General features: G+C 44.5%; 1 protein-coding gene across 6 annotated transcripts in view; it reads left to right on the top strand.

Moving 5' to 3' along the window:
* VPS54 (VPS54 subunit of GARP complex) overlaps window positions 1-12,272 on the top strand; it is a 555,456-nt gene that overhangs the window by 90,892 nt on the left and 452,292 nt on the right. The gene's annotated exons all lie outside the window — the stretch shown is intronic.

Here is a 12,272-nt window from a genome sequence, read left to right as displayed (position 1 = left end):
CTATTAAATGTTGGCACAGCATAATAATTGGAATCATTTCCAATGAGGATTGATGTGTACTGTAGCAAATAATCTTTGCAGAGCAGTTGAATTTATTGAGCTCTTGGGAGCTGAGACTGCTCTCAATATACAGGGGCATACACAGGTAGTTCTTCAATGCTACATAACTCCTATTAACATCAACAATCAGCCAGATTTGATTAAAGTTTGCAAAAACCTAGTAAAAAAAAAATGCGTAGGTACCAGAATGAGCATACATTGAAAGCACAAAATTGTTTTTAATCCTCTGTGCCTATTATGATGATAGAGAGCTCTGGTAATCGTAAGTAGTTTAAATCTGTGCATAATCAGTTACAGTTGGTTGGTCTGCAAAGTATCTAGTTAAACTCTAAGGCTATTCATACTACTCCTCAGGCTGTAAAAATAGCTCATAAGTCATTGAACGAACAATTAATTTAACTTTTTTCATTTGACCAAATAGGCCATGTTACCAGGCTAGAATTTTACAACCAAAGTTTCAACTAGATTTGAGTAATACTTGGATTACATAACGCCATCAGGGGTTCTGCTTTTTCAGGTCAAAGCCTACCTGACAGCAGAGCTGCTTGGTTTGAAAAGACGTCTTGGGTACTTTCTGAAAGCTTCCCTGGGGATTCATTCTACCCATTACTTACCATTAGCTTTGTGGTTTGTAACATTTGCTAGCTTTCTATTTGTTGACTCTTTGTTTTCGGCTGTCCAGCTTGAGTTAGTCCAAATTGTGGAGCATTTCCTGTTCATCACTGCTCCTTGTTTTCTTCCACAAGTGCTTGCTTTCTGTAAACCGGTCTTTAACTTTTTTTCTTATCGTGTCACGTTTGCTGTGTTTCAAAGACTGAAGTCAAATAAAAGGCTCTATCTTCGAGAAACTAGGTGTTTACTTTCCTTTTTATGACTTCAAAGTGAGAGGTTTAAAGCGAGTGGATTTGTGACAATCCTGCTGGGTACACATGTGAGGAGAAGAGCTGTTGGATTTTATTTTTTAATGTTTTACCATTATAATTTAAATGTCTGTAAATTAACTTTACATATATTTCAGAATATATCAGAATTATGAAAGCACAATTGAAGCAAATTTTTTGGTAATTCTGAAATATGGAGGAAGCAAATATTTTAATATGATAACACAAATCAAAACATTTGGTGATGCCATTTCCATACATTTTCGTTTACACGCTGTATAGTTTATCAGATAAACTGTGTGTTCAAATGTAGTGGCCATTTCAATTGAAAATGTGTCATCTCGAATGGCAGTCCGCTACCACACCATGCATACTCCACTCTACACTCTGTAACACTGCTTCACTCTGCACCAGTCCACTCTACACACTACTACACTCTACTGCCCTTTGTGCTTTGCAATCCAGTCTATGCCACTCCACAACGCTCCACTCTACACTACAACACTTTACTCCTCTCAATGCCACTGCATCCCATTGTACAGCACTCCACGATTCACTATGACACCACTCTGTTCCACTCCATGCCACTCCACTATATGATACTCCTCTCTGATACGCCAATCTGTGATACTCTACAATACTCTACTCCACTACACTTTGCACCATTCTACTCCACTCTCCTCTACTTCATCACACTCTACACCACTCTTTGCCCCTTAACTCTAGGTCACCCTACCCTAGGACACTCTACAGCACTCCACTCTGATACTTCACTCTACAACGCTCCACTCTGTGACCCTCCACTCCACTCCATTCCTCCCTGCTCCACTTTACCCTGCTCTATTAAACTTTACGCCACGCCACTCTGCCACTCTGCCACTCTTCCACTTCACTCTCACACTGCTGTATGACACTCCACAACACTCTGCGCCCCTCCACTCTGTGGCACTGTACTCCACGTTGCGCCACTTTGTTACTTCACTCTATGCCACTCCAATCTGATACTCCATGCCTCGCCTCTATGATGCTCTATGCCACCTTACACAACTCTATGCCCCTCAATTCTCATACTTTAATTCATTCTACACTATGCCACTCCACTCTACTCTGCGGCATTGCACTCTACTCCACTGTAGTCTATTCTATGCTATGCCACTCTACCCCCCTCCACTCTATGCCATTCCACTCTGTGATGCTCCACTCTGACACGCTACTCCACTCCACTACTAGCCACTTCTCTCTATGCTACTCTGCAACACTTCGCTGTGATACTTCACTCTGACACTCCACTCTGAAATACTAAATATCAAGAGGGTCCTGGCTTCAGATGTGGAGAGTAGTCGCCAGAAAAATGAACACATACAACATAAGGGAAAACTATTACTCCAACCATATATATATATATATATATATATATATATATATATATGTTTGATGGCATGTGTAGCTGCAGATACACATGCTGTGCATTATCCTGCCATCTAGTGTTGGGCTCAGGGTGTTACAAGATGTTTTTCTTCGAAGAAGTCTTTTCGAGTCACAAGACTGAGAGACTCCTCCCTTTCGGCTACATTGCGCATGGGCGTCGACTCCATCTTAGATTGTTTTCTTTCCGCCATCAGGTTCGGACGTATTTCTCTTCGCTCCGTATTTCGAATCGGGAAAGTTAGCTAAATATCGAAAATTGAACGGTATTGTTCGCGCTCTGTACCGGTTTAGTGTTAGCGTATCGACACCGATAGTAAAAGCGCTTCGGAGGCCCTTTGGGGCTTCCGCTCTTCAGCGGGGCCTGGTCGGCCCGACCGCATCCATCGACAAAACTAATGGACCGGACCCCCTTCCGCTTCTGTCCGAAGTGCCACTCGAAGTATCCTTATACAGACCAATACTTGGTCTGTCATCTGTGTCTATCACCAGAACACAGGGAGGATACTTGTGAGGCCTGTCGGGCGTTTCGATATAAAAAGACCCTACGGGATCGAAGAGCCAGAAGACTACAAATGGCGTCGACACCGAGAGAAAAACTCAACGTCGAAGAGGAGGAAAGAATTTCCATCCAGGGGACGGACTCAGACGATTCCGAAAGTGAGCGACCCACGATGATGCAAAAACAGTGAGTAAAACTGCATCGTCCAAGACTCACACAAAGATCGTTAAGGCCAAGGGGATGCCACCGCCAGCAGGCCATGGCGTAACCCATCGAAAAGACGGTGACCAAACATCAGCACCGAAAAAGGCCAAAGACATCTGACTCCGGTCGAGATTCAGGCACCGAACGATCTCGACACCGAGAGTTCGACTCACCCAAAGTGAGAAAAGTAACATCGGAACCGAAAAATACTTTATCGGAAGCATTGGTAACGAAAAAAGCGGCTTTGGAGCCGAATAGAAGCTTTTACACAGAAGAGCAAGGACTTTCCAGCCAAATGCATGAACACAGATTTGAGCAGGAAATAAGTATGGGGAACCAGACCATACCCAAAGGAGGTTGCATATACAGAAAGAGACTGGAAAAATACAAACTTTTCCTCCAATTAAAACCAAAAGAAAGATGGTATTTCATGAGTCAGAAATGCAGCCGAAGGCAAAGGTGGCAAGAGATAAAACCCCACCACCAAGGTTTTTGCCACAACCTTCTCCACTACACTCACCTCAGCTGTCCCCGGTAACAACACCTCCAGTGCAGTCACCTACTCATACAGGGATGACACAGGATGATCCGGATGCATGGGACTTATATGATGCTCCGGTATCAGAAAACAGCCCAGATTGTTACCCAACAAGGCCGTCACCTCCAGAGGACAGTACTGCATATACGCAGGTACTATCAAGGGCAGCTACATTCCACAATGTAGCAATGCATTCAGAGCCAATCGAGGATGATTTCCTATTCAACATCTTGGCATCCAACCACACTTCATACCAGAGTCTGCCAATGCTCCCAGGCATGCTCAAGCACGCAAAACAGGTCTTCCAAGACCCAGTTAAAGGAAGGGCTATTACGCCTCGAGTGGAGAAAAAATACAAACCTCCCCCAACGGACCCTGTGTTTATAACACAGCAGCTTACACCAGACTCGGTGGTTGTAGGCACAGCAAGAAAGAGGGCAAACTCTCAATCGTCAGGAGACGCACCACCGCCTGACAAAGAGAGTAGAAAGTTTGATGCAGCGGGCAAACGTGTGGCAGCACAGGCAGCCAATCAATGGCGGATCGCAAACTCACAAGCCCTGCTGGCTCACTATGACAGTGCACACTGTGGGACGAGATGCAACACATTATACAGCACTTGCCCAAAGAACACCAACAGGTTGTGGAAGAAGGACAAGCAATATCCAACAACCAAATAAGGTCCGCATTAGACTCGGCAGACACAGCAGCACGAACAGTCAACACCGCTGTAACCATTCTCAGGCATGCATGGTTACGAAGCTCTGGCTTTAAACCAGAAATCCAACAAGCTGTGTTAAACATGCCTTTTAACCAGGAACAATTGTTTGGGCCGGAAGTGGACACTGCAATTGAAAAATTAAAAAAGGACACGGCCAAAGCCATGGGCGCGCTCTACTCCCCACAGAGCAGAGGCACATTTGGAAAGCCCCAATTTAGAGGGGGGTGTCGAATGCAAACACCAGAGCCTTCCACTTCGCAAACCAGACCTACCTATCAGGGACAATACCAGAGAGGAGGGTTTCGTGGCTCATACAGAGGTGGACAATTCCCAAGAGGAAGGGGAAAATTCCAAACACCTAAGACAAATCAAACCAAACAGTGATTTCAATGTCACAAAACCCCACCACTTATCACCAGTGGGGGGGAGAATTACCAAATACTACTAAAACTGGACACACATAACTACGGACGCATGGGTCCTAGCCATTATCCAACATGGATATTGCATAGAATTCATACATTTCCCCCCAGATGTGCCCCCTAGGGCACACAATATGACCAAACAACACTTAGACCTATTACAACTAGAGATCCAAGCATTATTACAAAAACAAGCACTAGAGTTAGTACCCAAACATCAGAAAGAAACAGGTGTCTACTCACTATATTTCCTAATTCCAAAAAAAGGACAAAACGTTAAGACCTATATTAGACCTCAGAACACTGAGGGGGTTATTCTAACTTTGGAGGAGTGTTAATCCGTCCCTAAAGTGACGGTAAAGTGACGGATATACCACCAGCCGTATTACGAGTTCCATAGGATATAATGGACTCGTAATACGGCTGGTGGTAAATCCGTCACTTTTGGGACGGATTAACACCTCCTCCAAAGTTAGAATAACCCCCTTAATCTCTTCATCAAGTCAGATCACTTTCACATGGTAACACTTCAAGACGTGGTACCCTTACTAAAAAGAAAAAAAAAAAAAGAGGACTACATGTCAACGTTAGATCTCAAGGATGCCTACTTTCACATACCCATGCATCCTTCCCACAGAAAATACTTAAGGTTTGTAATACACGTCGTACACTATCAATTCAAAGTGTTACCGTTCGGGATAACAACAGCCCCAAGGGTATTCACAAAATGCCTTGCAGCAGTAGCCGCTCACATAAGGAGACAGCACATGCACGTATTCCCATACTTAGACGACTGGCTAATAAAAACCAGCACTCAACAACAGTGTCTTCTTCACATGCAATACGTTATAGAAACTCTACACAAACTAGGGTTTTCTATAAATTACCAAAAATCACATCTGCAGCCATCCCAAATACAACAATACTTGGGAGCAACACTCAACACACAAAAAGCAATTGCCACGCCAAGTCCACAAAGAGTACAAGCGTTCTAAAATATAACATCAAACATACAGCCAAACCAACACTACCAAGTAAGGTCTGTAATGAAACTTCTAGGCATGATGTCTTCATGCATAGCCATTGTCTCAAACGCAAGATTACACATGCGGCCTTTACAACAGTGCCTAGCAAAACAATGGACACAGACACAGGGTCAAACTCCAAGATCTAGTGTTGATAGACCGCCAGACACACTTCTCGCTTCAAAGGTGAAACCCTATAAATTTAAACAAAGGACGGCCATTCCAGGACCCAGTGCCTCAAGATGTGATCACAACAGATGCTTCCATGATGGGGTGGGGAGCACACCTCAACAAGCACAGCATAAAGGGACAATGGGACAATCAACAAAAACAACTCCATATAAATCATTTAGAACTATTGGCAGTGTTTCTAGTATTAAAAGCATTTCAACCACTAATAGCCCACAAACACATTCTTGTCAAAACCGACAACATGACAACAATGTATTATCTCAACAAACAAGGAGGGACACACTCGTAACAACTGTGTCTCTTAGCCCAAAAAGTTTGGCATTGGGCAATTCACAATCACATTCTCCTAATAGCACAATACATCCCAGGCATTCAGAACCAGTTGGCCGACAATCTCAGTCGAGATCACCAGCAAACACACAAATGGGAAATTCATCCCCAGATCCTACAGGATTACTTCCTATGCTGGGGAACACCAAAAATAGACCTATTCGCAATGAAAGAAAACCGCAAAATGCCAAAACTTAGCGTCCAGGTACCCACACCATCAATCCAAGGGCAATGCGTTATGGATCAGTTGGTCAGGGATATTTGCTTACGCTTTTCCCCCTCTCCCACTCATTCCTTATCTGGTAAACAAACTAAGTAAAAACAAACTCAAACTAATTCTCATAGCACCAACCTGGGCTTGCCAACCGTGGTACACAACACTGCTGGACCTATCAGTAGTACCTCACATCAAATTACCAAACAGGCCAGATCTGTTAACTCAACACAAACAACAGATCAGACACCCGAATCCAGCATCGCTCAGTCTAGCAATCTGGCTCCTGAAGTCTTAGGATTTGGGCACTTAGACCTTACACAAGAATGTATGGAAGTCATTAAACAAGCTAGAAAACCTACTACAAGACATTGTTACGCAAACAAATGGAAAAGATTTGTCCATTATTGCCACAATAATCCAATTCAACCACTACATGCTTCCGCAAAGGACATTGTAAGCTACTTATCACACTTACAAAAGTCTAACCTAGCATTCTCTTCAATTAAAATACATCTCACAGCAATATCTGCCTATCTGCAGATTACACATTCAACATCGCTTTTTAGAATCCCAGTCATAAAAGCATGTTCGATGGCATCTGTCGCTGTAGATACACATGGTCTGCATAGCTCGCCATCTGGTGTTGGGTCGGAGTGTTACAAGTTGTTTTTCTTCGAAGAAGTGTTTTCGAGTCACTGGACCGAGTGACTCCTCCTTCTGTGCTCATTGCGCATGGGCGTCGACTCCATCTTCGATTGTTTTCTTTCCGCCATCGGGTTCGGACGTGTTCCTGTCGCTCCGAGTTTCGGAACGGAAAGATAGCTGAAAACTGAAGATTTTCGACGGTATCGTTGCGATCCGGTTCGAGATAAACACATACGACAACGCATTGAACATCGAAGCGCTTCGGTGCCCTTCGGGGTAGATTTCGGCACACCGTCGGGGCCTAGTCGGCACGACCGCATGGAGAACAACGCCGATGGAACGGACCCCGTTTCGATTCTGCCCTGAATGCCACAACAAATATCCCTATACGGACCAACACTCGGTCTGTAACCTGTGCCTGTCACCCGAGCACAGCGAAGAATCCTGTGAGGCCTGTCGGGCGTTCCGGTCCCGAAAAACTCTGCGCGACCGTCGAGCGAGAAGACTGCAGATGGCGTCCACGCCAAAGGAGCATCGACAGTTCGAGACAGAAGAGGAACAGGAGGAATCCTTTTCCATCCAGGATTCAGACTCCGACGAACTCGACAATACAAAAACTGTGAGTAAGACGTCGAGATCAGAAATTAAAAAAGGCAAAAAGGCCCAGGGGACGCCACTGCCAACCGGCCATGGCTCAACCCAAATTCACGGTGACCAACAATCGGCACCGAAAAAGGCCCATTCACTGTCGAGATCGTCCGACTCCGGTCGAGACACCGGCACGCAGCCTCCTCGGGACCGAGAGAGTGCTAAAGAGAAGCATCGACACCGAGAGTTCGGTGTCGACACGGATCGACGCCGAGACAGTGGCGCCGAAGACCATAGAGGCCAAGATTTTTCGGCACAAAAGAAGAGGAAGGTTACCTCGGAGCCGAAAAAACAAACAACAGGGTTTTCGGAGCCGAAAAAAGCACCAACAGACCCAGTTTCAGGCTCCTATACTGAAGAACTTTCTATGTCTTCACAAATGAAAAGACACAGATTCGAACAGGAACTGCAATCCACTGAAGTGGATCACACGCAAAAGTGTATCTTTATTCAGCAGGGGACAGGGAAGATCAGTACCCTTCCACCTGTCAAAAGAAAGAGAACACTTCAGTTTGTAGCACGAGAGGCTCCTCAGCAACAAACAGCAAAGACGGTAACACCTCCTCCCTCGCCTCCACCTGTAACTCCGGCTTCGCCAACTTACACCCCGTCACATTCGCCAGCTCACACCGCCATGAGCCACGACGACCAAGATCAAGACGCGTGGGACTTGTACGATGCACCAGTGTCTGATAACAGCCCAGACACATACCCAACTAGGCCATCACCACCTGAGGACAGCACAGCCTATTCACAAGTGGTGGCTAGAGCAGCTCAGTTCCATAATGTGGAACTACACTCTGAACAAGTAGAGGATGACTTTTTATTTAACACCCTCTCCTCCACCCACAGCTCCCACCAAAGCCTGCCTATGCTCCCAGGCATGCTACGCCATGCAAAGGAGATCTTCAAGGAGCCAGTTAAAAATAGGGCAGTAACGCCTAGAGTGGACAAAAAGTATAAGGCGCCTCCTACGGACCCTGTATTCATCACCTCTCAGCTGCCACCAGATTCTGTGGTGGTAGGGGCTGCCAGAAAACAGGCAAATTCACACACTTCTGGGGATGCACCTCCCCCAGATAAAGAAAGCAGAAAGTTCGATGCAGCCGGGAAGAGGGTCGCTGTCCAGGCAGCAAACCAGTGGCGCATCGCAAACTCACAAGCGCTGCTAGCGCGATACGACAGAGCCCACTGGGATGAGATGCAGCATCTCATTGAACATCTCCCAAAAGATCTACAAAAAAGAGCAAAACAGGTTGTTGAAGAGGGTCAAAACATTTCCAACAATCAAATACGCTCCTCTATGGATGCAGCAGACACAGCCGCAAAGACCATTAATACGTCGGTTACCATCCGTAGGCACGCATGGCTCAGAATGTCTGGATTCAAGCCAGAAATTCAGCAGGCAGTACTTAACATGCCAGTAAACGAAAAACTTCTGTTCGGTCCGGAGGTCGACACAGCCATAGAAAAGCTCAAAAAGGACACTGACACTGCCAAGGCCATGGGCGCACTCTACTCCCCGCAGAGCAGAGGATCTTATACCACCTTCCGCAAAACACCTTTTAGAGGAGGGTTTCGGGGTCAGGCCACACAAGCCAGTACCTCACAGTCCGTACCGTCCACCTACCAGGGACAGTACAGGGGAGGCTTTCGGGGCCAGTATAGAGGAGGGCAATTCCCTAGGAATAGAGGAAGATTTCAAAGCCCCAAAACCACTACCAACAAGCAGTGACTCACACGTCACTCACCCCCCCCACACAACACCAGTGGGGGGAAGGATAGGTCAATATTACGAAGCATGGGAGGAAATAACTACAGACACATGGGTCCTAGCAATTATCCAACATGGTTATTGCATAGAATTCCTGCAATTCCCTCCAGACATACCACCAAAATCACAAAATTTATCAAAACACCATTCACAGCTTCTAGAGATAGAAGTTCAAGCACTACTGCAAAAAAATGCAATAGAATTAGTACCAAGCACACAAATAAACACAGGAGTTTATTCACTGTACTTCTTGATACCAAAAAAGGACAAAACACTGAGACCAATTCTAGACCTCAGAGTAGTAAACACATTCATCAAATCAGACCACTTTCACATGGTCACACTACAAGAAGTGTTACCATTGCTCAAAAAACACAACTACATGACAACCCTAGACCTCAAAGACGCATATTTCCATATACCAATACATCAATCACACAGAAAATATCTAAGGTTTGTATTCAAAGGAATACATTACCAATTCAAAGTATTGCCTTTCGGTTTAACAACCGCTCCAAGGGTATTCACAAAATGCCTAGCAGTAGTCGCTGCACACATCAGAAGGCAGCAAATACATGTATTCCCGTATCTAGACGACTGGCTAATCAAAACCAGTTCGCTCACACAATGCTCAAACCACACAAATCAAGTCATACAAACCCTCTACAAACTAGGGTTCACCGTCAACTTTGCAAAATCCAACATTCAGCCAAGCAAAGTACAGCAATATCTAGGAGCCATAATAGACACGACAAAAGGAGTAGCAACGCCAACTCCACAAAGAATTCACAATTTCAACAGAGTCATTCAACACATGTCTCCAAATCAAACAATACAAGCAAGAACAATACTACAGCTCCTAGGCATGATGTCCTCATGCATAGCCATTGTCCCAAACGCAAGACTGCACATGAGGCCCTTACAACAGTGCCTAGCCTCACAGTGGTCTCAAGCACAGGGTCAACTTCTAGATCTGGTGTTAATATACCGCCAAACTTACCTCTCGCTTCTATGGTGGAACAGTATAAATTTAAACAAAGGGCGGCCTTTCCAAGACCCAGTGCCACAGTACGTAATAACAACAGATGCTTCCATGACAGGGTGGGGAGCACATCTCAATCAACACAACATAAGAGGACGATGGAACATACATCAAACAAAACTGCATATAAATCATCTAGAATTATTAGCAGTTTTTCAAGCACTAAAAGCTTTCCAACCAATCATAACCCACAAATACATCCTTGTCAAAACAGACAACATGACAACGATGTATTATCTAAACAAACAAGGAGGAACACATTCAACGCAGTTAAGCTTATTAGCTCAAAACATATGGAAGTGGGCAATCCAGCATCAAATTCGCCTCATAGCACAGTTTATTCCAGGGATCCAGAATCAACTGGCAGACAATCTCTCTCGATCACCAGCAAGTCCACGAATGGGAAATCCACCCACAAATTCTGAACACCTACTTCACACTCTGGGGAACACCTCAAATAGACTTATTTGCAACAAAAGAGAACGCAAAATGCCAAAACTTCACGTCCAGATACCCACACAAGCAATCCCAAGGCAATGCCCTATGGATGAACTGGTCAGGAATATTTGCTTACGCTTTTCCTCCTCTCCCTCTCCTCCCTTATCTAGTAAACAAATTGAGTCAAAACAAACTCAAACTCATTTTAATAGCACCAACGTGGGCAAGACAACCCTGGTACACAACACTGCTAGATCTTTCTGTAGTACCCCACATCAAACTGCCGAACAAACCAGATCTGTTAACGCAACACAACCAACAGATCAGACACCCAGATCCAGCATCGCTGAATCTAGCAATCTGGCTCCTGAAATCCTAGAATTCGGACACTTACAACTTAGCCAAGAGTGTATGGAGGTCATAAAGCAGGCCAGAAGGCCATCCACTAGACACTGCTACGCAAATAAGTGGAAAATATTTGTTTGTTACTGCCATCATAATCAGATACAACCACTAGACGCAACTCCAAAACATATAGTAAATTACTTGCTCCATTTACAAAAAGCAAAGCTAGCCTTCTCTTCTATTAAAATACACCTTGCAGCAATATCTGCATACCTGCAGACTACCTATTCAACTCCCTTGTATAGGATACCAGTCATCAAAGCATTCATAGAAGGTCTTAAAAGAATTATACCACCAAGAACACCACCTGTTCCTTCATGGAACCTAAACGTGGTCCTAACAAGACTCATGGGCCCACCTTTCGAACCCATGCACTCTTGCGGAATACAATTCCTAACCTGGAAAGTTGCCTTTCTCATCGCCATTACATCTCTGAGAAGAGTAAGTGAAATTCAAGCGTTCACAACACAGGAACCTTTTATACAAATACATAAAAATAAGGTCGTCCTACGACCTAATCCAAAATTTTTACCAAAAGTTATTTCACCGTTCCATCTAAATCAAACGGTAGAACTACCAGTTTTTTTCCCACAGCCAGATTCTGTGGCTGAAAGAGCACTACATACATTAGATGTCAAAAGAGCATTAATGTACTACATTGACATAACAAAGAACATCAGAAAGACTAAACAGCTATTTATTGCATTCCAAAAACCTCATGCAGGTAACCCAATATCAAAACAAGGTATAGCCAGATGGATTGTTAAATGCATCCAAATCTGCTACCTTAAAGCAAAAAGACA

This window comes from Pleurodeles waltl, chromosome 5, assembly GCF_031143425.1.
Source record: "Pleurodeles waltl isolate 20211129_DDA chromosome 5, aPleWal1.hap1.20221129, whole genome shotgun sequence".
NCBI lineage: Eukaryota > Metazoa > Chordata > Amphibia > Caudata > Salamandridae > Pleurodeles > Pleurodeles waltl.
This window is presented reverse-complemented; position numbering and strand designations above follow the sequence as displayed.